A 24554-nucleotide genomic window follows, 5' to 3' on the forward strand; every position below is an offset into this window, starting at 1 on the left:
TTCTTTAAGAATGTTGAATATTGGCCCCCACTCTCTTCTGGCTTTTAGAGTTTCTGCCGAGAGATCTGCTGTTAGTCTGATGGGCTTCCCTTTGTGGGTAATCTGACCTTTCTCTCTGGCTGCCCTTAAGATTTTTTCCTTCATTTCAACTTTGGTGAATCTGGCAATTATGTGTCTTGGAGTTGCTCTTCTCGAGGAGTATCTTTGTGGCGTTCTCTGTATTTCCTGGATTTGAATGTTGGCCTGCCCTACTAGGTTGGGGAAGTTCTCCTGGATGATATCCTGAAGTGTGTTTTCCAACTTGGTTCCATTTTCCCCCTCACTTTCAGGCACCCCAATCAGACGTAGATTTGGTCTTTTTACATAATCCCATACTTCTTGCAGGCTTTGTTCATTTCTTTTTCTTCTTTTTTCTTTTGGTTTCTCTTCTCGCTTCATTTCATTCATTTGGTCCTCAATCACTTATACTCTTTCTTCCAGTTGATCGAGTCGGTTACTGAAGCTTGTGCATTTGTCACGTATTTCTCGTGTCATGGTTTTCATCTCTTTCATTTTGTTTATGACCTTCTCTGCATTAATTACTCTAGCTGTCAATTCTTCCACTTTTTTCTCAAGATTTTTAGTTTCTTTGCGCTGGGTACGTAATTCCTCCTTTAGCTCTGAGAAGTTTGATGGACTGAAGACTTCTTCTCTCATCTCATCAAAGTCATTCTCCGTCCAGCTTTGATCCGTTGCTGGTGATGAGCTGCGCGCCTTTGCCGGGGGAGATGCGCTCTTATTTTTTGAATTTCCAGCTTTTCTGCCCTGCCTTTTACCCATCTTTGTGGTTTTATCTGCCTCTGGTCTTTGATGATGTTGACATACTGATGGGGTTTTGGTGTAGGTGTCCTTCCTGTTTGATAGTTTTCCTTCTAACAGTCAGGACCCTCAGCTGTAGGTCTGTTGGAGATTGCTTGAGGTCCACTCCAGACACTGTTTGCCTGGATATCAGCAGCAGAGGCTCAGTTGAAAATGCAGAAATCACCGGTCTTCTGTGTCGCTGGCGCTGGGATTTGGAGACTGGAGCTGTTCCTATTCAGCCACCTTGCTCCCCACCGGCAATGCCATTTTCATACTTGAGTTGCTAGTCCAACATATTGCTTATCCATTTGCTTCTGTTTGATTTTATTGTTATTACATTCATGATAATGCTAAAATACACACACACACAATTACTTGGCTTTTTTTTTTTTTTTTAATAAAAAGCCCAAAGAAAAATGCTGACAACATTCAGCTGAAATTTTGAAATTGGGTTTTATAATTCTGCCCACACAGCAAAAGCTGAAATGGTCTATGAAGATGTAGTTTTTGAAATAATGAAGCAAGTAGTAAAACTGACAAAACCAAGTGAAAATTATATGAGGAAACACAATAATAAGTTAACAAATGAATTATATATAATAGTTTTTCTTCATGTTGACAAGACATCATTTAATCCTTTTTAATATTTTCCCTTCTCTTATAAATAAATAAGCTTATTTGTTAGTACTTTGTCTAACTCTTTTATTCTGTTACCAATGTCAGTAATACTTTATTTTTCATTATTTCTCTTATAAAGTGACTTCTGAACTTGCTAGTTTGTTTAAACTGTCACAAGGTCAGAAAACCAAACACTGCATGTTCTCACTCACAGGTGGGAATTAAACAATGACAACACTTGGACACAGGGCGGGGAACATCACACACAGGGACCTGTCATGGGGTGGGGGGCGTGGGGAGGGATAGCATTAGGAGAAATACCTAATGTAAATGAGGAGTTAATGGGTGCAGCAAACCAACAGGGCACATGTATACATATGTAACAAACCTGCACGTTGTGCACGTGTACCCTAGAACTTAAAGTATACTAAAAATAAATAAGTAAATAAAATAAAAAATAAATACAAACATATTGAGCATAAGTAAATGAAATATCTGATGATCTTATTATGTCTGGTAGTAATGTCATCTAAGTATTTAAATATTCATCGATATATTCCTTTGCTAAATTTTCTTTTATTTCTCTTGTATATTAAACTTTTTTTAGAGAGCACAACTCCAAATCATCTTTTATTAATGTAGAAAGGTCATATTTAGCAAAAGACACAAGGCAGGGAAGTGTCAGGCCTGAGGCCTGAGGCCTGAGACCGTGCTGAGGGAGAAGGGGGCTCGGGGCATGTGGGAGAAGTGCTGGGAAGGGCTGAGTGGTGGGGGCCGCAGAAAGTTCCAGTGGGCAACACTGTCGGCAGGTCATGGGTGGGACTCACGGGGACCTCGCTGCTAACTCTTGTTGCGTTGGCGGAGTGGGGTGGGGGGAAGGGAGGATCCTTAGTGCTGCCACCTGGAGTGAGAGCCGCCCCTTGGTTCCTGAGGGCACCATCAAGGGACACAGGACAGGAAGCCCAGGATGGTTAGTGCAACTAGGGATGAGGGCCAGGGAGAAGCAGGTGCTCTGGAGTGGCCGGGAAAAGTCCAGACACAGAGGCTTAGGAGCTTCCTGTTAAGTGTGTGGGTTCCGCTCTGTCTCTGCCAGGCATTCTGACTAGGGATGGATGATCCCTTTCTTCAGGCGCTCCGTGGTGCTCTTGCTGCCAGCGAAGGTGGTCCGGATCCCTTTGCCCATCTCTCCTGTGACCGACAGCAGTTCCGTGTGGGTGCTCTGGCAGCCCTGGGCGCCAGGTGGTTTCATGGCCTGCACACAGCCGATGGAAGGCAGTCCAAAGTCGTTAAACAGCCGTCTGAAAGGGACAGCGGCTCCTGGCACTGAACCCTACGGCGACGGGACGCTTCCTGTAGGGACCGGGGTACCCGGCCCAGGGGTGCTGGAGCCAGGGGTGCTGCTGGGGGCAGGCGTGATGGGTTTGTAGGACATCCTCAACTTCTGGGCACTGGGGAGCCAGCAGGCTGCTCCTCAGGGGTTGGCTGCCTGGCCGTTCAGCCCAGATCTGATTTGCAAGCTGGCTGCACGCCCGGTACTAAATCTGTGTTAAACTTTTTAACTGCAGTTTTCATTAATCTAAATCTAAATACAGTTCAGATATTCTCGATGAAAATTTCACATTTGAGTTGAGACGTACTAAAATGTAAAATACACAATGGATTTCAAAGATTTCATAAGAAAAAAGAATGCAAACTTTATCTCTACTAATTTTTACATTGATTACATGTTGATACAGTATTTTGGATATATGCAATTATTTTTTTAAAAAATCTATGCTACATTTTTGTTAAAAAATTTAAATAAACTAAGAAATTACTTCTTGGGATAGAAAAGGGGACATTATTAAATATTTACCTAAATTTTTTTCAAAAACTTATCTTTAACAAAAACACATTTTCAAACAAAACAAAAGTATTTTAATTTTGAATAGGTAAAATAAACTTATTCCTGTTGAAATTCAATCCTGGTATGATTTCTTTTTTATGCATTTGAGGACTCTGTTTATAACCCAGATAAAACATAAAACTTATGAAACTCCTCTGAGAATGTCCAACACAAATTGCCTGTATAGATATCAGGGTGCAGATGATGCTGAGGCCGGGCTGGCTGAAGAAGAGCAGGATGAAGATGCTGTACTCGCACAGGGGCTGGCCCCAGGTCACCCGTCCTTCATGTACGTGGCGATGGTCACCTGGCTCACCAGCAAAGTGAACAACAGGTCGTTGGTGGCCAGCCGCATACCAGTGTGTAGAAGGCAGTCTCCTTCTGCTCCTCGCGCGATTTGCACAGCAGCACGATGGCCACTAGGTTGCCCACCACCCCGAAAATGGACGGTCCCAGGCTGTCCAGCAGATTGGGCTCCAGGCGAGGGACACATTGACCTGGGAAGGGGTTAACATGACGGTGGCTGGTGGTGTGCAGCCCTGGAGTGTGAAGCTGAGTCTGGGGTGACAGAAGAGAGACGAAGCCACCATGAGTGAAATGACCACCTGCAGGATGTCAGCCCCGCGCCCAGGAAACGGGATGTTAACATGACAAGGGAGGCCCTCAGTCCCACTCTCTGGATTGCAACCACTTACCAAATGCAGCCACCCAAATCTCCAGGCTCGCTCTGCTCCGCTCCTGCCAGCGGCACACCATTGCTGCTCTTAATATTTATAAACTGAGGCTCCCATTCCTCTTCCTCCCCCCCCCCCGCCGCCACCCCCCCAGCCTGTCTCACTACTCTGACAAGAGCCATCTTCGGGGAAAAGTAACTCCCTAGTATTATTCCTGACAGATTCTGAGTTAATAAAATGCTCATGGAAGACAATTTGGAGAGTGTTCTCTTTCCTCGGTGGCTCGGCTGGCAGCGCCCCATCTCCGCGCCTTCTACCCAATGGCTCAAATCCCATGTCAAGTGTAGCGTCCCCAGTGGTGGCCTCTCCACGACCCTCCACGGTCGGCCCTCAGCTGTCCTGGACCAGCCTCCAGCCCAGCTTAACTTCGTCCTGCTCAGCCTGGAAAGTGCCAGGGCTTTGGCTTCTGAGAGCCAGGTCTCAGTGGCTGCCGATATAGGGATCTGAGGTCAGAGTGGCCAGTTTTCCAAAACGTGGGAAACAAGAGGGCCAGCGGGATGGATCTGGAAAGAATGGTGCTGGGTTACTCTTTTGATTTTTTTCCTTCCTTCAAACATGAGTCCCAGCTTTGCTGTGCCCGCTGGTGTAGGCCACGGGAGGACAGCGTCTAGGTGTGTGCCGCACTCGCAGATGGCACGAAGCCTGGGTCCGGGCTCTGGCCGCCGTCCACTCCAGCCGCTAGCAGCGTCAGCAGCTGCTGATGTTGGCGGCCGCGCTCACTGGCATTTATAAAGTACTCCACCATTCGCTGGGTGCGGAGGCTCACGCCTGTAATCCCACCACTTTGGGAGGCCAAGGCGGGTGCATCACCTGAGGTCAGGAGTTGGAGACCAGCCTGGCCAATATGGCAAAACCCTGCCTCTACTATAAATACTAGAATTAGCCAGGTGTGGTGGCGGGTGCCTGTAATCCCAGCTACTTGGGAGGTTGAGGCAGGAGAATCGGTTGAACCCGGGAGGCGAATGTTACAGTGAGCTGAGATCAGACCATTGCATTCCACCCTGGGCAAAATGAGCGAGACTCTGCCTCCAAAAAACAAAACAAAACAAAACAAAAAATAGCCCTGCTCCTCCACCCCCTAGCATCAGAATACAGCAGAACATTTAGGTACCCACAGAACATAAACCAAGATGGTCTGTATCCTGGATTTTAACAAACATTAGAGTTTTAAAAGAACTGAAATCATGTAGAATGTATCCTCCAGCCAAAATGGCATCCAATTAAAAATAAAAAAGTAAGTGAATAGCAAAATCTTAAATACTTGAAAGATAAACAGCACAAATTTTAGTTTTGTTGGTTTTTTCTTTTTTACATTTTTATTTATTTTATTTTAAGTTCTGGGGTACATGTGCAGGATGTGCAGGTTTGTTACACAGGTAAATTTGTGCCATGGTGGTTTGCTATACATATCAACCCATTGCCTTGGCATTAAACCCAGCATGCATTAACTATTTTTCCTGATGCTCTCCCTCTCCCGCCCCCATCCAGGGGCCCCATTGTGTGTTGTTTCCTTCCCTGTGTCCATATTTTCTCATTGTTCAGGTCCTACTTATAAGTGAGAACGTTAGGTGTTTCACTTTCTGTTTCTGCATTAGTTTCCTGAGGATAATGGCTTCCTGTTCCATCCATGTCCCTGCAAAGGACATGATCTCATTCTTTTTTTATGGCTGCATAGTATTCCATGTTGTATGTGTACCGCATTTTCTTCATCCAGTCTATCACTGATGGACATTTGGATTGATTCCATGTCTTTGCTATTGTGAATACCGCTAAACAGCAAGTACACTCCTAAGGGAAACGTCTCAAGGGAAACAGTTAAATATATTAAACTGAATAAAAAACGACATATCACACTTGATTCAACACAGGTAAAGCCAGTGCTGGCAGGAAAATGTATTTCACTAAATGTGTATAACGGAAAAGTAGAAATTTCTCAAATAAAAATTTCAGCTATCACATCAAGAAAGTAGAAAATAGTAGCAAAATAAAACCAAAACAAATATATGAAAGAAGCCCGAGCTCTGAGCGGCAGCCGGGGCCACCCGCAACAGCACCGCCACGAGAGTCTTGTGGGCTTTCCTCAGAGAAGCCTGTCAGCATCCTCCAGCTCCAGGCGCTCTAGCCCCAGTCCTGCTTCAAGAGGCTTTTTCCAACCAGAGGCCTCTCCTCCATAGCCTAAAGGCTCGGCCAGTTCCCACGAAGTTTGCCGGGAACGCAAGGCTGTCACTGATATTCGTGGCACCAAGACTTGTGCGCAGGTTGCACACATTGGCCACTGTCTGTGCCACCTGCAATAACGCCGCCTGAGGCGCGCACACCGCACGCGCACGCGCATAACGGCGTGGCTTGCCTGTAAGGGCTAGGCCTGGCTCTGCATTCCTGGCTTGGCTCCACGTTAGTCGCTTTGCCCGGTGTATCTCGCTTCGATTGGCGTTTCCTCCCTGGCATTTCTTTGCTGGACTTGACCTTTTCTCTGCTGGGCTTGGCATTCCCTTGGCTGGGTTGGGTGTTTCCCTTGGGCGGTGGGGGGGAGGAGGGGGTTGGCCCTTCCTAGGCGGGGCGTGGGGTCACCCCGGGTGGGCGTGGGCTTTCCCCGGCTGGCTGTGGGTTTTCCCCGGTGGGGTGGGCCGGGCTCCCCTGCTGGGGTTGGCAGGTTTTGGCTGGGATTGACCTTTCTCTTCAAACAGATCGGAAACCCAGAGTTTCCTGCTAGTTGGTGAAACTGGTTGGTAGACGCGATCTGCTCGCTACTACGGCCTCCCCTGGCTGTTCAAAGCAGATGGTGGCTGAGGTTTCTTCAATACCCGCTGCCTCTGCTGTGAAGAAGCCATTTGGGCTCAGGAGCAAGATGGGCAAGTGGTGCCACCACTGCTTCCCCTGCTGCAGGGGGAGCGGCAAGAGCAACCTGGGCACTTCCAGACCATCCTGGCTAACACCGTGAAACCCCATCTCTCCTAAAAATACAAAAAATTAGCCAGGCGTGGCGGGAGCCTGTGGTCGCAGCTACTGGGGAGGCTGAGGCAGGAGAATGGGGTGAACCCGGGAGGCAGAGCTTGCAGTGAGCCAAGATCGCACCACTGCACTCCAGCCTGGGCGACAGAAGGAGATTCCGTCTCAAAAAAAAAATTAAAAAAATAAAAAAATAAAAACGGTGCCTTACTTTCTCAGTGCCTGACTCATATTATTTATTAAATATTAGTCACTTTTTTATTGTATAACTAGATTGGAACTGGACACGTCACCTTACTTTGTGTCTCAATTTCTTCAACTGTAAAATGAAGCACATAGACAATGTGAGCATGTGATATCACAACCGGATGTGAAAGTCTGTGGTCCTGTCAGAACAGCTTAGAGTAAGTTCGGAAATTATTTGAAACCAGCAAAGTGAATATGAAAATAAAGAATTTGAAGCACAGTAGGAGAGAAAAGGAGAGAGGAGAAATAAGGAAAGACACTTTTACAGAAAGATTTTTTATATCTGCATTTATCATCTGAAACTATAATTATATCAAATATATCATTGATTGCATAGGCAATAAAGTTACTCTAAAACAGTTATTTGTGCACTGCAAGAAGAGTGGCTTTTTCCAACTTCCTTTTGTAAGACAAAAAGTGAATGAGTCAGATCTCAAGTGATTTAGAGATTTTGCTTTGCAAGGTGGAGGATACTTGCAAAGGGAAAATAGGAGGTTGGAGAGTTCAGGATGTAGGCAGTGTAGGGCTGTGTAAATTGCAGAGAACTTGGAGCCGGAACACTTGAGTAGCATGCAACTGTGGGTGAGCTATGAAATCGCGGAGCCTGGCTTTAAATCACAACTCCGACATTGACTAATCCTATGATCCCAGACAAATACCATATCCCCTCTTTGGCTCAGTTTCTACATTTTTAAATAGAGATAAAAATAGTGCCTTACTGCCGGGAAAAAGAAGCACAAGTCACAAGTAGGCTATGTCCCGTGCTTTTTCTAAAGAGGGCTTTGGGAACTTCAATATTTAAAGGAGAAAGAGCAAGCAGGCAGGAAATTAACACTGGGCAGGAAAAGAAAGAGAGTAGGCAAGGAAGCTAATCGATACATTCTTGCGAGGCTCTGGTTAGTTCTCAGTGAGTCTATATGTTACATGTAGCAAAAAAAAGGAGGAAAGAGTCAGTTGTGCATTCATCCTCGCTCTCAGTAAATCTACATTTTACATAAAGTAAGCATGTGAAATTACAGCTATCTGTTTGGGAACAAAAGGATGGCAGTTTTTGCATGACTCAGGTTCCAAGCTTAATTTTTCTTTGTCATAGTGAGTTTGGGGTCCTGAGATTTTATTTTCCTTTCACACTTTCTCGCAATATAAAGCTTCCTCATAGACACCTTCTTTTTTCAAACATTTACAACCCTCGTGGTTTTCTCTCCTTTTAAGTACAGAAAAACATAATACTGGGTAGAAATCTTACCTGTCTTAAATACAGGACTGCTTAGGGTTCACTTAAAATTAAAAAATGGCTCCACATTCCTGGTTTTCAACTGGATTATGATTTCAACCACAAATCAGAGCTTTTTAACATTGAGTTTGAGTTTCACAGACCTAGTAAAGTGAAAATATAGACTTTTTCTTAAGACAGTGTTATGACAATCCAAAGAATCATGGCCAAACTTAATTACCTGTTGTAAACATCATTGCAGTTTTTTACTGAACTATCTGACACTTTCCAGGGCTTATCACAACGTATACTCTAAGTAAATATTACGGGTCCAGGCACACTGGCCCAGGCCTATAATCCCAATGCTTCGAAAGGCCAAAGCAGGAGGATTGCTTGAGGCCAAGAGTTTGAGACCTGCCTGGCCAACATACCACAACCCCATCTCTAAAAATTTTTTTTTTTTAATTAGCCAAGCATGGTGGCAGGTGCCTGTAGATCTAGCTACTTGGGAGGCTGAGATGGGAGGATCACCAGAGCCCAGGAGTAAGGTTACAGTGAACTATGTTCACACCACTGCACTCCAGCCTGGATGACAGAGTGAGACCCTGATTCTAAAAATAAAAAGTAAATTAAAAACACATAAATACATAAATAAGTATTATGGAATTAGCAAATAATAAATGGAATAAACGATTGAGTAAAATTACTTGGTAATGAGGCCTTTCTTGTCTATCCTTACACAAAATAAATCCCCAGGCCCCCACATCCCCCTTACTATTCATGTTTTCCTCCATACCATTCATAGTCATGTTGTACTACATATGTATTTATTTGTTTATGGTCTTTCTCTTGCTGCTAGAATGTGAACTCCATGATAGAAGAGACGTTGTTGGTGTTTTCCTTTGTATTTTTTTCACTGCTTAATTCCCACTGCTTACAGTAAACACACAATAAATATTTACTATATGGATATTTAAGCAAGTCACTTCCCTCAATTTCTTCAAATTATTTATGTCACTTTGAAAGTAAAATCTCTCTTCTATACATCATTTTTCCTTCAATCTCCACTTTTAATATCTGTCACCGGCGAACTTAACAAGTCTGCTCTTTGTCCAGGTCAACAATGAGAATTTTTAAGCACTTTATTCAATAAGTACTGAGTGCTCCTCCATAATGGACACTCTACTATACATTTCTGCCTTACTTGTGGAATGTATTCAATGTAATTACGCCACACACGTAGACTTCCAGATCCTTGTGTCAAACTTACTTTCCTTGGCTTTGTGGGAGAAGACGTACTTTTATGAAGCTCAGTTTAAGGCAAATATTTCTTGAAAATACAAAACTGATGGATATATGTATGCAGGGGTCCTTCTTATACGTCTTTTATAAACAATGAGGTTGTATTTCTCCTTTAGTGTTTAATGTGTTTCATCAGATAATGCCCTACAAGTTTTTTCAAAGTTTTCTGTCCACGTTTTGAGGTTGTATGAGAGTGAACAAAATGCAGTCTGCTGCTTCACTAATAAAACTAGGACAAAGGCCATTTAAACTTAAATATGTGAAACACTTGGTTTTATTAATTTCAAGCATTTTAAATGTCTAAATTTGGACTGAAGTAAAGACATTTCATTGAAAAACAGAAATATTTGTACTTGTTTCTTTTTTTAATCTTGATAACTTTTAATAGTTTATAGCCACAGTGGCAGCTTTTACATGTGTACATGCGTTTAAATATAGTTTCATACCTTAAATAGCAATGTGGCAAAATATCTGCCTGTAGGCAAAAAAAAAAAAGAAAAAAAATCTTTGCCACTACATAAACACCTTTAAGTAATACTGAAAATAGATGTGAGGTAATTTTTTATCTAAAGTGACTGTAGCCTATATTAAGACATATTCACTGTCACAGTTCAAGTTTTAAAATCCTTGTTTTATAACTCTAAAATGTGCCTTTTTAAAAAAACACATCTTTACATTTATTGCTATTGTACATTTATTTGGCAGGAAACAGGGATGTTTGATGTCTTGCAATGATAAAATGATCATAATCCATAGAATATTATCTCACATTCTGCATGACTTTTGAACATTCTATAAGACAATTACATAAGTGAAAAAACCAATTTGTATATATCTGAGTGAGTACAACCATTTAATTAAATGTGAATAAAAACGTTTCAGAACATTTTAATGTACACTGCATTTTCTGATAGTAAGATTTTAGGTTAAAATAAGATTATACTTTAAAAAGTTTACCATTTTGAAAAAAATCACATCACTGTTGGCAATGCTATTTTCATACTTGAGATGCTAGTCCAACATATTGTTTATCCATTTGCTTTTGCTTGATTTTATTTTTATTACATTCATGATAATGCTAAAATACACACACACAATTACTTAGGTTTTTTTTTTTTTTTTTTTTTTTTTTTTTTTTTTTTTTTAATTAAGAGCCCAAAGAAAAAAGCTGACATCGTTCAGTTGAAATTTTGAAGTTGGGTTTCATAATTCTGCCCACATAGGAAAAGTTGAAATAGTCGATGAAGATGTAGTTTTTGAAATAATGAAGCAAGTAGTAAAACCAACAAAACCAAGTGAAAATTATACAAGGAAACACAATAATAAGTTAACAAAGGAATTATATATAATACACATTTTCTTTGTGTTGACAAGACAGGATTTAATCCTTTTTAATATTTTCCCATCTCATAAATAAATAAGCTGGCTTGTTAATACTTTTTCTAACTCTAATTTTTATTCTGTTACCAATGCCAGTAATACTTTATTTTTCATTATTTCTCTTATAAAGTGACTTCTGAACTTCCTCATTTGTTTAAACTAACACAAGGTCAGAAAACCAAACACAGCATGTTCTCACTCATAGGTGGAAATTAAGCAATGAGAACACTTGGACACGGGGCAGGGAACATGACACACCAGGGCCTATCATGGGGTGGGGGGCCGGGGGCGTGGGATAGCCTTGGGAGAAATACCTAATGTAAATGTTAATGGGTGCAGCAAACCAACAGGGCACATGTAAACATATGTAACAAACATGCACGTTGTGCACATGTACCCTAGAACTTAAAGTATAATAAAAATAAATACATAAATAAAATTAAATAAAAAATAAATACAAACATTAATCATAAGTAAATGAAATATCTGTTGATCTCATTATATCTGGTAGTAATGTCATCTCTGAGTACTTAAATATTCATCTATGCATTCCTTCGCTAAATTTCCCTTTATTTCTCTTTTATATTAAACATTTTTTAGAGAGCATAACTTCAAATCATCTTCTATTAATATAGAAAGGTCATATTTAGCAAAAGACACAAGGCAGGGAAGTGTCAGTCTTGAGGACTGAGCCCGTGCTGAGGGAGAAGGAGGCCCGGGGCAGGTGGGAGAAGTGCTGGGAAGGGCTGAGTGGTGGAGGTCGCAGAAAGTTCCACTGGGCAACACTGTGGGCAGGTCATGGGTGGGACTCACGGGGACCTCCTTGCTAACTCTTCTTGAGTTGGCTGGGTTGGTGGGGGAGGGGAGATCGTTAGTGCTGCCATCTGGAGTGAGAGCCACCCCTTGGTTCCTGGAGGGCAGGCATCAAGGGACACAGGACAGGAAGCCCAGGATGGTTAGTGCAACTACGGATGAGGGCCAGGGAGAAGCAGGTGCTCTGGAGTGGCCGGGAAAAGTCCAGACACAGAGGCCTAGGAGCTTCCTTCCCCCCGTTAAATGCCGGCGTTCCGCTCTGTCTCTGCCAGGCACTCTGACTAGGGATGGATGATCCCTCTCTTCAGGTGCTTCGTGGTGCTCTCGTTGCCAGCATAGGTGGTCCGGATCCCTTTGCCCATCTCCCCTGTGACCCCAGCAGTTCCGGGTGGGTGCTCTGGGAGCCCTGGGCGCCAGGTGGTTTCATGGCCTGCACACAGCCGATGGAAGGCGGTCCAAAGTCCTTAAACAGAGGTCTGAAAGGGACAGCGGCTCCTGGCACTGAGCCTGACGGCGACGGGACGCTTCATGTAGGGACCGGGGTACCCGGCCCAGGGGTGCTGGAGCCGGGGGTGCTGCTGGGGGCAGGCGTGATGGGTTTGTAGGACATCCTCAACTCCTGGGCGCTGGGAACGCCAGCAGGCCGCTCCTCGGGGGTTGGCTGCCTGGCCGTTCAACCGAGGTCTGATTTGCAAGCTAAATCTATGTTAAACTTTTTAACTGCGATTTTTATTAATCTAAATACAGTTCAGATATTCTCGATGAAAATTTCACATTTGAGTTGAGGTGTACTAAAATGTAAAATACACAATGGATTTCAAAGATTTCATATGAAAAAAGAATGCAAACTATCTCTAATAATTTTTATATTGATTACATGTTGACACAATATTTTGGATATATTGAGTTAAATAAAATATGCAATTTTAAAAAATATGCTACATTTTTGTTAAAAAATTTAAATAAAATATGAAATTACTTCTTGGAATAACGTGGGACAAACAGTGGCCAATGTGTGCAACTTGCCTGCGCAAGTCTTGGTGCCACGAATGTCAGTGAGGGCCTTGCGTTCCCGGCAAACTTTGTAGGAATTGGCCAAGCCTTCAGGCTATTGAGGAGAGGCCTCTGGTTGGAAAAAGCCTCTGGAAGCAGGACTGGGGCTAGAGCGCCTGGAACTGGAGGATGCTGACAGGCTCCTCTGAGGAAAGCCCACAAGACACTTGTAGGGATGCTGTTGCCGGTGGCCACAGCTGCAGCTCAGAGCTCGGGCTTCTTTATTATATTTGTTTTGGTTTTATTTTGCTACTATTTTCTACTTTCTTGATGTGATAGCTGAAATTTTTATTTGAGAAATTTCTACTTTTCCATTATACACAGTTAGTGAAATACATTTTCCTGCCAGCACTGGCTTTACCTGTGTTAAATCAACTTTGATATGCTGTATTTTTATTCACATTAATATATTTGTTTCCCTTGAGACGTTTCCCTTAGGAGTGTGCTGGTGTTTAGCACTATTCACAATAGCAAAGACATGGAATCAATCCAAATGTCCATCAGTGATAGACTGGATGAAGGAAATGTGGTACACATACAACATGGAATACTATGCAGCCACAAAAAAGAATGAGATCATGTCCTTTGCAGGGACATGGGTGGAACAGGAAGCCATTATCCTCAGGAAACTAATGCAGAAACAGAAAGTGAAACACCTAATGTTCTCACTTATAAGTAGAACCTGAACAATGAGAAAACATGGACACAGGGAAGGAAACAACACACAATTGGGCCCCTGGATTGAGGAGGGAGAGGGAGAGCATCAGGAAAAATAGTTAATGCATGCTGAGCTTAATACTGAGGTTTTGGGTTGATAGGTACAGCAAACCACCATGGCACAAATTTACCTATGTAAGAAACCTGCACATCCTGCACATGTATCCCAAAACTTAAAATAAATAAAAATTAAAAAAAAAACAAAACTAAAATCCATGCTGTTTATCTTTCAAGTATTTAAGTATTTAAGATTTTGCTGTTATCTTACTTTTTTATTTTTAATTGGATGCCATTTTGACTAGAGGATACATTTTACATGATTTCAGTTATTTTAACATTATAATGTTTGTTAAAATCCAGGATACAGTCCATCTTGGTTTATGTTCTGTGGGCACCTAAATGTTCTGCTGTATTCTGCTGTTAGTGGGTGGAGGACCTGGTTTTGTGTTTTGTTTCTTGGTGTTTTTGAGGCAGAGTGTCGCTCTTTTGCCCAGGGTGGAGTGCAATGGCCTGATCTCGGCTCACTGTAACCTTCGCCTCCCAGGTTCAAGCGATTCTCCTGCCTCAACCTCCCAAGTAGCTGGGATTACAGGCACCCGCCACCACACCTGGCTAATTCTAGTATTTATAGTAGAGGCAGGGTTTTGCCATATTGGCCAGGCTGGTCTCCAACTCCTGACCTCAGGTGATGCACCCGCCTTGGCCTCCCAAAGTGGTGGGATTACAGGCGTGAGCCTCTGCGACCAGCCAAGGTGGAGTATTTTATAAATGCCAGTGAGCGGCAGCCGCCAACCTCAGTAACTGCCCACGCTGCCCGCGGCTGGAGTGGACGGCGGCCAGAGCCGGGACCCAGGCTCCGCGACACCTGTGCGTGCGGCGCACACCTGGACGCTGTCCTCCCGCAGCCTACACCGGCGGGCACAGCAAAGCTGGGGCTCATGTTTGAAGGAAGGAAAAAAAACGAACGAGTAACCCAGCACTGTTCTTTCCAGATCCATCCCGCTGGCCCTCTTGTTTCCCACGTTTTTGAAAACTGGCCACTCTGACCTCAGATCCCTAAATCAGCAGCCACGGAGACAGGGCTCTCAGAAGCCAAAGCCCTGGCACTTTCCAGGCTGAGCGGGAGGAGGTGAAGGCAGGCTGGAGGCTGGTCCAGGACAGCTGAGGGCCGACCGTGGGGGGTCGTGGAGCGGGCACCACTGAGGCCGCTACACTTGACATGGGATTTGGGCCCTTGGGTAGAAGGCGTGGAGATGGGGCGCTGCCAGCGGAGCCAACTAGGAAAGAGAGCACTCCCCATGTTGTCTTCCAGAGTTTCGGTGAGCATTTTATTAACGCAGAATCTGTCCGGAATAATACCTTTCCCTGGAGATGGCTCTTGTCAGGGGAGTGAGATAGGCTGGGGAGAGGAAGAGGAATGGGAGGCTTAGTTTGTAAATATTAAGATCAGCAATGGTGTGCCGCTGGCAGGAGCAGAGCAGAGGGAGCCTGGAGATTTGGCTGGCTGCAGTTGGTAAGTGGTTGCAATCCAGAGAGTGGGACTGAGGGCCTCCTTTGTCATGTTAGCATCCCGTTTCCTGGGTGCGGGTCTAATGCTCTGCAGGTGGGCATTTCACTCATGGCGGCTTCGTCTCTCTTCTGTCACCCCAGACTCAGCTTCACACTCCAGGGCTGCACACCACCAGCCACCGTCATGTTAACCCCTTCCCAGGTCAATGTGTCCCTCGCCTGGAGCCCACTCTGCTGGACAGCCTGGGACCGTCCATTTTCGGGGTGGTGGGCAACCTGGTGGCCATCATGCTGCTGTGCAAGTCGCGCGAGGTGCAGAAGGAGACCGCCTTCTACACACTGGTATGCGGCTGGCCGCCACCGACCTGTTGTTCACTTTGCTGGTGAGCCAGGTGACCATCGCCACGTACATGAGGGGCGGGTAACCTGGGGGCCAGCCCCTGTGCCAGTACAGCATCTTCATCCTGCTCTTCTTCAGCCAGCCCGGCCTCAGCATCATCTGCACCCTGATACCTACATAGATAATGTGTTAGACATTCTTAGAAGAGTTTCATAAGTTTTATGTTTTATCTGGGTTATAAACAGAGTCCTCAAATGCATAAAAAGGAAATCATGCCACGATTGAATTTTAGCAGGAATAAGTTTATTTTACCTATTCAAAATTAAAACTTTTATTTTCTTTGAAAATGTTTTTGTTAAACATACTTTTTTGAAAAAAATTTAAGCAAATAATAATGTCCCTACCAACTCCAACCAAGAGCAGAACCCACATGTCAGGCATTACTCCTATGTTTGCAGTTTAGCTGCTTACTTGTGCATTTGCAAATACCAACAGGGGCTTGCTATAGGCTGCATTTGATGGGGGCAGCTTACCTGATGTTATGGTCTGAATGTATCCCCACACTTCATCTGGTAGAAACATAATCCCCAATGCAAGTGTTGGGAGGATGGGTTTTGAGGAGGTATTCAGGTCATGAGGGTTCTGCCCTCATGGGTGGATTAATATCAGTATGAAAGGACACAATGGAGGGAGTTTGTCTCTCTCTTTTGTCGTCCAACCCTTCCACCTTTTCTACTTGGTGAGGACACAGCATTCCTCTTCTTCAGAGGATGCAACAACAAGGCACGAACTTGGAAAGAGAGATGAGGCCCTTGCTAGATCCGAACCTGCTGGTGCGTTGATCTTGGGTTCCAGCCTCCATGAAAAATACATTTCTGTGCTCTATAAATTACCTAAAGTATTTTGTTACAACAACACAACCAGAGTAAGACATCTGATATATTCTGCTCTACAGCCCATCCATCCTCCTTTTGTGTAGCTAACACAGACATGTTCTACTCATAGTGATTGCAGAAATGCTCAAAAGCAAATAGAAATGCATGCAGGTGCTTACCTCAGCAGCACACACACTAAAATTGAAATGTTACAGAGATTAGCATAGCCTCTGTGCAAGGATGACACACAAATGCATGAAGCATTGCAGATTTTTGTAACACAAAGGATAAATGCTTAAGGAGACGGACGCCCCATTTCACATGATGTGATTATTATACACTGCCTGCCTCTATCAACATATCTCATGTACCTCATGAGATATTTAAACATCTATTATGTACCCACAGACATTTAAAATGAAATATTTAAAAAATGTATGAAGGCCTTTGAAGCCTAGGCTTTGAACAGTCATATCTTTATTTCTGCCTCATTCTATTAATTAAAGCAAGTCATATAGGGAGGTATATACTGCCTTTATCAGAGAAACTCTAAAGTCATATGACAAAGAGCTCAGAGAGAGGAGTGAAAAATAAGGATTATTAATAAAAATTCGTTTCTAGCTTTTCCCATATCCACCTAGATTAAGAAATAAAATATTACTAGGACCTTAGAAGTCACTCTGATGTCCTTACTCAGTGATTATCTCTGACCTTCCTCCTCCATATTAACAATTATCTTGACTCCTAGCTACATAGATCTGTTTAGCTAACTTTTATAAAATGAAATCATAAAACAGATAAATGAAAATTTATCTGTGTTGGGACTCTTCATTTTAATAAAATTTAGTGAGATTCATGCCCATTGTTATAGGTAGCTGTAGTGAGTTCATTTTCATTGTGATTTAGTGTTACATTTTAGGAATACGCCACAATTTGTTTATTGTCAGTCATCTGCTATTGATGGATATTTAGGCTATTTTCAGTTTGGGGATATTATAAATAATGCTGCTGCAAACACTTGGCAAACACCTATAAGCTTCTCTTCTGCCTGTATACTAATAATGGGTTTGCACAGGCTAGAAGACTTCTGACTGCTCCACATCCTCTTTAACACTTACAATTGTCAGTGTTTATTTCATTCTATTTTTATTACTCTTTTTCTTTTAGACGGAGTCTCACTCTGTCACTCAGGCTGGAGTGCAGTGGTGCGATCTTGGCTCACTGCAATCTCCGCCTCCCAGGTTCAAGTGATTCTCCTGCCTCAACCTCCCGAGTAGCTCGGATTACAGGCATGCACCACCATGCTCACCTAATTTTTGTATTTTTAGTAGAGATGGGTTGGCCAGGCTGGTCTCGAACTCCTGACCTCAGGTGATGCGCCTGCCTTGGCCTCCCAAAGGGCTAGGATTACAAGCATGAGTCACTCCTTCCAGCCTATTTTATTTTAGTTTATTTTTTTAAAGACAGTGTCTTGCTCTGTCGCCCAGGCTGGAATACAGTGGTGCGATCATGGTTCCTGGCAGCCTCGACCTCCCAGGCTGAAGTGATATTCCTGCCTCAGGCTCCCAAGTAGCTTGGACTACAGGTGTGTGCCACCATGCCTAGCCAGTATTTTAAATTTTAGTCATTTTGGTAGATATTCATTAAGTGATTTATATTATGTACAATTTTTATGCTTTTGTAAGTGGTATGAATTTGAAACATAATTTTACTTGTTTATTGCTCATATATAGAAGTATAATATTGATCCCTGACCTTGCTAAATGTACTTATTAATTTTAAGTTAATATGTGGATTCATTTACATGTTTTACATACACAGTTGTGTCATTTACAAATAATGAGTTTCTACTTCCTTTTCATTTTTATACCTTTTGTTTCCTTATTGCACTGGCTAGAACCTGCAATATGATGTTGAATACAATGTTGAAAAGAAATGGTAATAGAAGGTATTCTCATTCATTTCCAAGCTCTCAGGGAAAAAATATTATTTTCCCAATAACTGTAACAATTGATGTAGTTTTTGGTAGCTACCTTTTATTGCTTAATTCCATTCCCCTACTTAGCATGTAAGCTCTATGTTCTTTAAATCTCCGTTTGGGGTTGTCCTAGTGATTTCAATGTGTTTTCTGACTTGTTAAAATCTAATATATATTAATACTATTACCACTTTTGAGAAAACATAAGGACTGTATTACTTTAATTTCATTTTTTCCTCCCACCTTTTGTGCTATTACTGCCATGTGATGTATATATTGCCAAAATGCTTCTTTTATCATTGCCTTATATAGCCAATATCCATTTCTGTTTACCCATATGTTTACATTTGAATTGCTCTCAGCCTTTCAGCTGCTGCTTTTAAGTGAGCAAATGACTGGCGGCAGGTGAAGTAGTAGCAAATGTCCACAGATAGCTTCTCCTTGAGAACCTGGGCTTTGTAACTCTGTGGGATTGTGTTCTAATTTCTTGCCACCTTGGTAGATCTGTAATCTCTACCAATAGCTATAATTTTATGTGTTTTTATATTTTGTCTAGTTTCTGTCTGTTTTTAATGGGAAATTTTTCCAAAACAAGGTCATCTAGTACTTCTGGAAATACAAATTCTAGTATGTGTCTCACTTCCTAAGATTCCAAAAGGCGAGGACTTCCATTTCTAGCCACACTGCAGATTAGATACTAAACTCCTGCTGAAATTGACAAATAATCCTGTGTGTGTGTATGTGTAAAAATGTATATATGTATGTATACATTTGTATATATACAGCATACTTACAAGATGCCCATCTGGCAGGAAATCTTCTAATGCCCAACATTCAGTAAAAGAGGAATCTTAAATAGATGTGTAAAAGTGAACCAGCTTTCAATTGAATTCATTCGTCAAGTTAAATAAGCTTCAACTTTTATGCTCTTAGCTTTATGGTTGTGACTCTGGAGGGTAACCAGAAGGTTAACAACCTAAAATAACATGGTATAGAGTATAGATATAATACAATAGAATAAAAATATGAGACTGCATTGAATAAGGATTACTTCTGACGTTTGTGAAACTTTAGGTTTACTTGATTGCCAAGTAAAACAAATTTCTTGTTTGGTGTTGGGGTCATATATTAGTCCACAATACCTGTATATAACTAGAAACAGCCACCTGTATGTAACCAGGAGAAAACTCTGACAGTGTTTAAGTAGCACTGTTTGCATTAAGAAAAAATGGACACATTTAAATATCTATAAACAGGAGAATGATAAATAAATTGTATTATATCCAGAAAATTGAATAGTAGGTAGAAGGAGAACCAGTGAATAATGGCTAAATGGAACAATATGGTCAAATCTTAGAGATAATTAATTAAAGAGCCTGTATTTAAAGAATATTTATGGCATGATTTCATTTATATGCATTCAAAAACATGCAAAACTGAACAAAGTAAGAATAGAAACACATGCAATAAAAGTTTTGACATTCTATAGAATGATAAACACAAATTTTAGAAGGCTCAAAAGGCCTACATTTTTGGGGTCTCTGCTCACCAGTAAATAGTCTCCTGACACAACTGCATAATGTGACCCTGAAAATTCAAAATGCCTCATAGCTTGGTTTACTATTGCCCAAGTCTTAAATTCAACCAATGCAGGTGAAATTTTTATGTATTACTTTATTCTTTAATGGCCAGCTGTTACCTGTCTCTTAGTGTTTCTGGTAAAAAAATAAAAATAAAAAATAAAAATAAAAAAAGAAAAGTAAGGGTTTGTAAATCCCAGTATATAAAAGTCTTTCTTCCTACTTAATGGAAAGTAGTTGTTCCAGTAAACACTAGGTATACAGGGGAAATCCATCGAAATTAAGAAGTTTAGAAGACATAAAACAAAAGACAGAGTCACATCAAACAAGGGCCTTCTTGTACTCCTCTTTCTTATTATAACTCTAGGAAAAGGCAATAGTTTTATGAATGCCATTTATTCTTTGAGAGAGGCAATAGTATGTACTGGTAATATTGTTCCCCTGTAGATGCGATAAAATCAGATACCATGGTTATCCCAAATAGGGAGAATTATGCCAATTGGGTTTAAGTTCACAGGTCCTGGGTTCTGGGTCATAGCCCTGAACAACTAACATATCAGCAAGTGTGAAATCAAGATTTTTCCTTTTCTGTCTAACCTCCATCCTGCATATAATCTCACGCTCTTTCTCTTTGGCAAATTTTCCTTCTGCGAACCAAAGTTTTCTCCAAAAACTGCTTTGTGGTTACACAGCTGCTACCAGGTAGAGCCAGATCATGAATCCAGTTAGAATAAATAGTGTGGTAATCATTATATCATGTAAAAATAGATTTTTTTTCAGGGAAAATTTTACTTTAACTTTCACTTCTTCCTTATCTAATGAAACGAATAGCAGATATTATGTTTCAAAGCACTTTGATGATATATGAATTTATTAGGCACAAAACAGCTTTTAAAAGGAAGTTATTAAAATGATGAGTCAGTTTCAAAAATCTAAGTGTTTTGGTTCAACTGAGTGCAATTACTCACATTTGATAATTCATTATAAATGCTAGGCTCCATATCTCATTTTTCTTCCAACTATTCAAATTTTATGTTCATCCAACAGCTGTATTCAAGGTAAATTTGAAAAATGTGGATCATTTTCTGTGCTGCTGGGTACCTGTTTCTAAGAATAATACTTCCTTGTTTTTCTCTTCAATGGCATTATCAAAACTCTAGTCAGTTAATCATCAAAGGAATTGCACAAACAATATTTTTCAATTGCATCAAACATAACAAAGCTTGTCAAATATATTTTTAAACAAAATTTCTATGACAATAATAAACCAAACACTAACGTCTGTCAGGCATCACAGTTTCTGTGGCATCCTAAACTTGTCAAAATGTCATGACCATCCCTGTGCAAATTTATCTGCTTGAGATTTTATATGTTCCTTTACCAAAAAAGGATCCTTGAACGATATGCATATCTTTGAACACTCAAACCTAAATGATAACTAAATGTTACAGGGAATAGAAGGTCTGGTTTTTTACATTTTTATGGGTATGTAGTGGGTATTTTTGACTTCATGTGAAACCTCTTTTAAAATACTCTCATCTATTAAGTCATTAACACAGTCTTATAAATCATCCATTGCCAATTAAATTATGAGCTATTTCTATGATGCCGTACTTTAAATGCAACCCTAGAAGCATGCCTATGATATTGGAAGAGAAAAGGAAAAAGAAAGATTAAGTGAATTTCTTGCACCGTTTTTTCTGTCCACGAGGCCCCAGAGTGTGATCAGTACCTATGATCCACAATAGATTCCAAACTGAAAATGAAAAAATACATCAAACAGGGATCTGAAGAGGCGAAAGAAAGTCCTCAGCTCAGACAGCATCCAAGCCCACATTCTCATTTGGTAACTAAATTGAGGGTATTTGAATATAATAAGGGTTTGTCAACTAGTTGGCCCACAGACAAACAACATTGATCTTGGTAAATTGATGCTATTTCTCTGTATTTGTGCTCCAAAAGATTATTTCTTGATTTTTCATCCCAACATGAATTAACTCTTCAGTGAATAGTCTTTTTAAAATTTTTAAATTTTTTCTTTTTTTCTTTTTTACGACAGGGTCTCGCTGTGTCACCTAGGCTGGAGTGCAGTGGCGTGATCTCAGCTCACTGCAAGCTCCACCTCCCAGGTTCACGCCATTCTCCTGCCTCAGCCTCCTGAGTAGCTGGGACCACAGGCGCCCGCCACCACGCCTGGCTAATTTTTTTGTATTTTTAGCAGAGACAGAATAGATAGGCTATTTTTAACAGCATATTCAATAAAGATTTTTTCTTTTTACGTTCGTCATCAAATTAAGTAGAGTATACTAGTAGAGTTTAACATCAAGCAGACATCTGTATTTGTCTCTTGCTCCTAGAGAGCATTCAAATTTTAAAATATTGGAGGTAAAAGCCTCTTCTCTGAAATAATAAAATCAAATTTTCAAGCACACATAATAGAGTAAAAAGCAATTTCCTCCATGTTACTCAAAATAGTGTAATAACAAATCCTAATACTAAAACCAATGTGCCAAAATCAAAATAAATCACAAAGTAACAGTGATTAAAGCTAAATTGAAATATAGTACCACAAATTCATACTGGAAATTAACTGATTTGTCCTGTCTTAAGAAGGTTTTAACAATAACTAGAAGTACAAGTTCCAATGCTTTCACAATTTAGTTAAATTTGCCATTGGCAAGTGCTCAGACAATATATGATGTTCCATACTAACTAAATACTAATGTGTTTGTTCTGTTTTGATGTTTTTGTATTAATATTTTCTATTGTAATGCATTATGTATGCATAAACAATATTATACTTAAGTTACCAAGAAAATAATATGAAGCCTAAGATTAAGCCCATCACTCAGCCTTCAAACAAGACCATTTCCAATAACTTGCATCTACCATTGTGCCATTCTCCTGTCCCACCCCGCTTGTGTCTTTTTAAAAAGATAACTATTATTCTGCATTCTGTGTTTACCAGCTTCTTGCTCTAGTTTTATCACATGCCTAAAGAGTATACTGCATAATTTTGGGATTGTTTTTAAATTTTATAGTTAGATATAATAGTGTGATCTTCCAGGACTTGCTAGTTTGTCCTGATGCTTCCAAAGGTTCATCCCTGATGTCATGGTTAGATATAGGCCATCTTTTTTTTTTATGGCTTCGTATATTCAACTGTGGGAATGCATTCCAACTTATTTATTCATTTCTCTATCAACATGCTTTTGAATCATTTCCAGTTGTAGGAGGCATATTTCTTCCCAGTCCCCTTCTTTCTTTCTTTCTTCACACAAACGTTGCTTCTATGTTCTCTAGGGTGTATGCACAAACTGTTCATTAAATATGTGTTTCTTCTTTATACCGGGCACATAGCTAGACTACATTTTTCAGATCTCCTTGGAATAGTCATGTGACCAAGCTGTAGTCGAGGTAATGGTGAGTCAAAATCTGATACATCTGAGATACAGCTTTCAAGTCATGTGTTTACCCTTCCAATGACCAGCAGAACAGCATCTCTTTCATTTGTCTCTTTCCCTGTCTGCCAGCAGAAAATAAGGGGCTCAGAATATATTGGAGACACAATGCACAAATAACTTGGATCTCTGAATGTTCACGTGGAAAAAGTCTCTCATGGCAAGTGATACATATTTGGACTATTATTTGAATGAGAAATAAGCTTCTATATTATAGACTTCATTTATACATTTTGTAATGTAGTCGATAAAACTATTCGTATTCCTCTAACTTAGTGGTTCAGTGAGTAGAATTTTTCTATCGCTTAAAGGAACATTTGACATTATCTGTCACATGGGACCACAGTGAGGTGAGGTACAATCCAACAGCACATGAAATTCTGTGCCCTAAGCACCTCACTCTTATAAGGGCTTGCTCCTGGCATCTAGTAGATAGAAACCAGGATGCTGCTAAACATCCTAAAATGCATTTTCCCACAGCAAAGAATTATCTTACCCAGAATATCAACAGTGCCAAGGGTGAGAAAACCTCGCTAACTAATATACAAGCAGATAACAAATGAGAACTTAATGAGTGGTAGTTACCCTAATACAGCTTAAAGTCAACTCTTTAGATTACATTTCTGTGGCCGTCCAATTGCATCCAATGGTTCAACAATCCAAATTCACAATGGCATGCCAATTAAGTAAAGAATATGTCTTAAATATTTTTTTTTTACTTTTTAAAATTACACACATGCTCCTACAAAGTACAAAATACAAGTGCATAGAAAAATAATTACTCTCATTTTAGTAGTGTTTTGTTATATATATTTAACCAACAGATCAGGAACTAAAATGTAAATACTAATATTTGATAATCCACAATTTTTTTTTTATAATTTTACATATATTTATTTTAATTTTTTTAAAATTATACTTTAAGTTCTAGGGTACATGTGCACAACGTGCAGGTTTGTTACATATGTATACTGGTGCCACGTTGGTGTGCTGCACCCATCAACTCGTCAGCACCCATCAACTCGTCATTTACATCAGATATAACTCCCAATGTCATCCCT

General features: G+C 40.9%; 1 non-coding gene and 2 pseudogenes across 1 annotated transcript; 1 reads left to right on the forward strand and 2 right to left on the reverse strand.

Annotated features, from left to right (window-relative positions):
* Window positions 1–2518: 2518 nt before the first annotated feature.
* On the reverse strand, window positions 2519–2890 carry LOC126929279 (cyclin-dependent kinase 2-associated protein 2-like; annotated as a pseudogene).
* A 9329-nt stretch (window positions 2891–12219) lies between these two features.
* LOC126964140 (cyclin-dependent kinase 2-associated protein 2-like) lies at window positions 12220–12660 on the reverse strand (annotated as a pseudogene).
* Window positions 12661–16645: 3985 nt separating this feature from the next.
* LOC126929987 (U6 spliceosomal RNA) lies at window positions 16646–16749 on the forward strand. The gene has a single exon (XR_007717412.1). It is a non-coding gene; the product is annotated as a U6 spliceosomal RNA (small nuclear RNA).
* Window positions 16750–24554: the final 7805 nt, after the last annotated feature.

Source organism: Macaca thibetana, chromosome 10 (genome assembly GCF_024542745.1).
Source record: "Macaca thibetana thibetana isolate TM-01 chromosome 10, ASM2454274v1, whole genome shotgun sequence".
In the NCBI taxonomy this organism is placed as follows: domain Eukaryota; kingdom Metazoa; phylum Chordata; class Mammalia; order Primates; family Cercopithecidae; genus Macaca; species Macaca thibetana.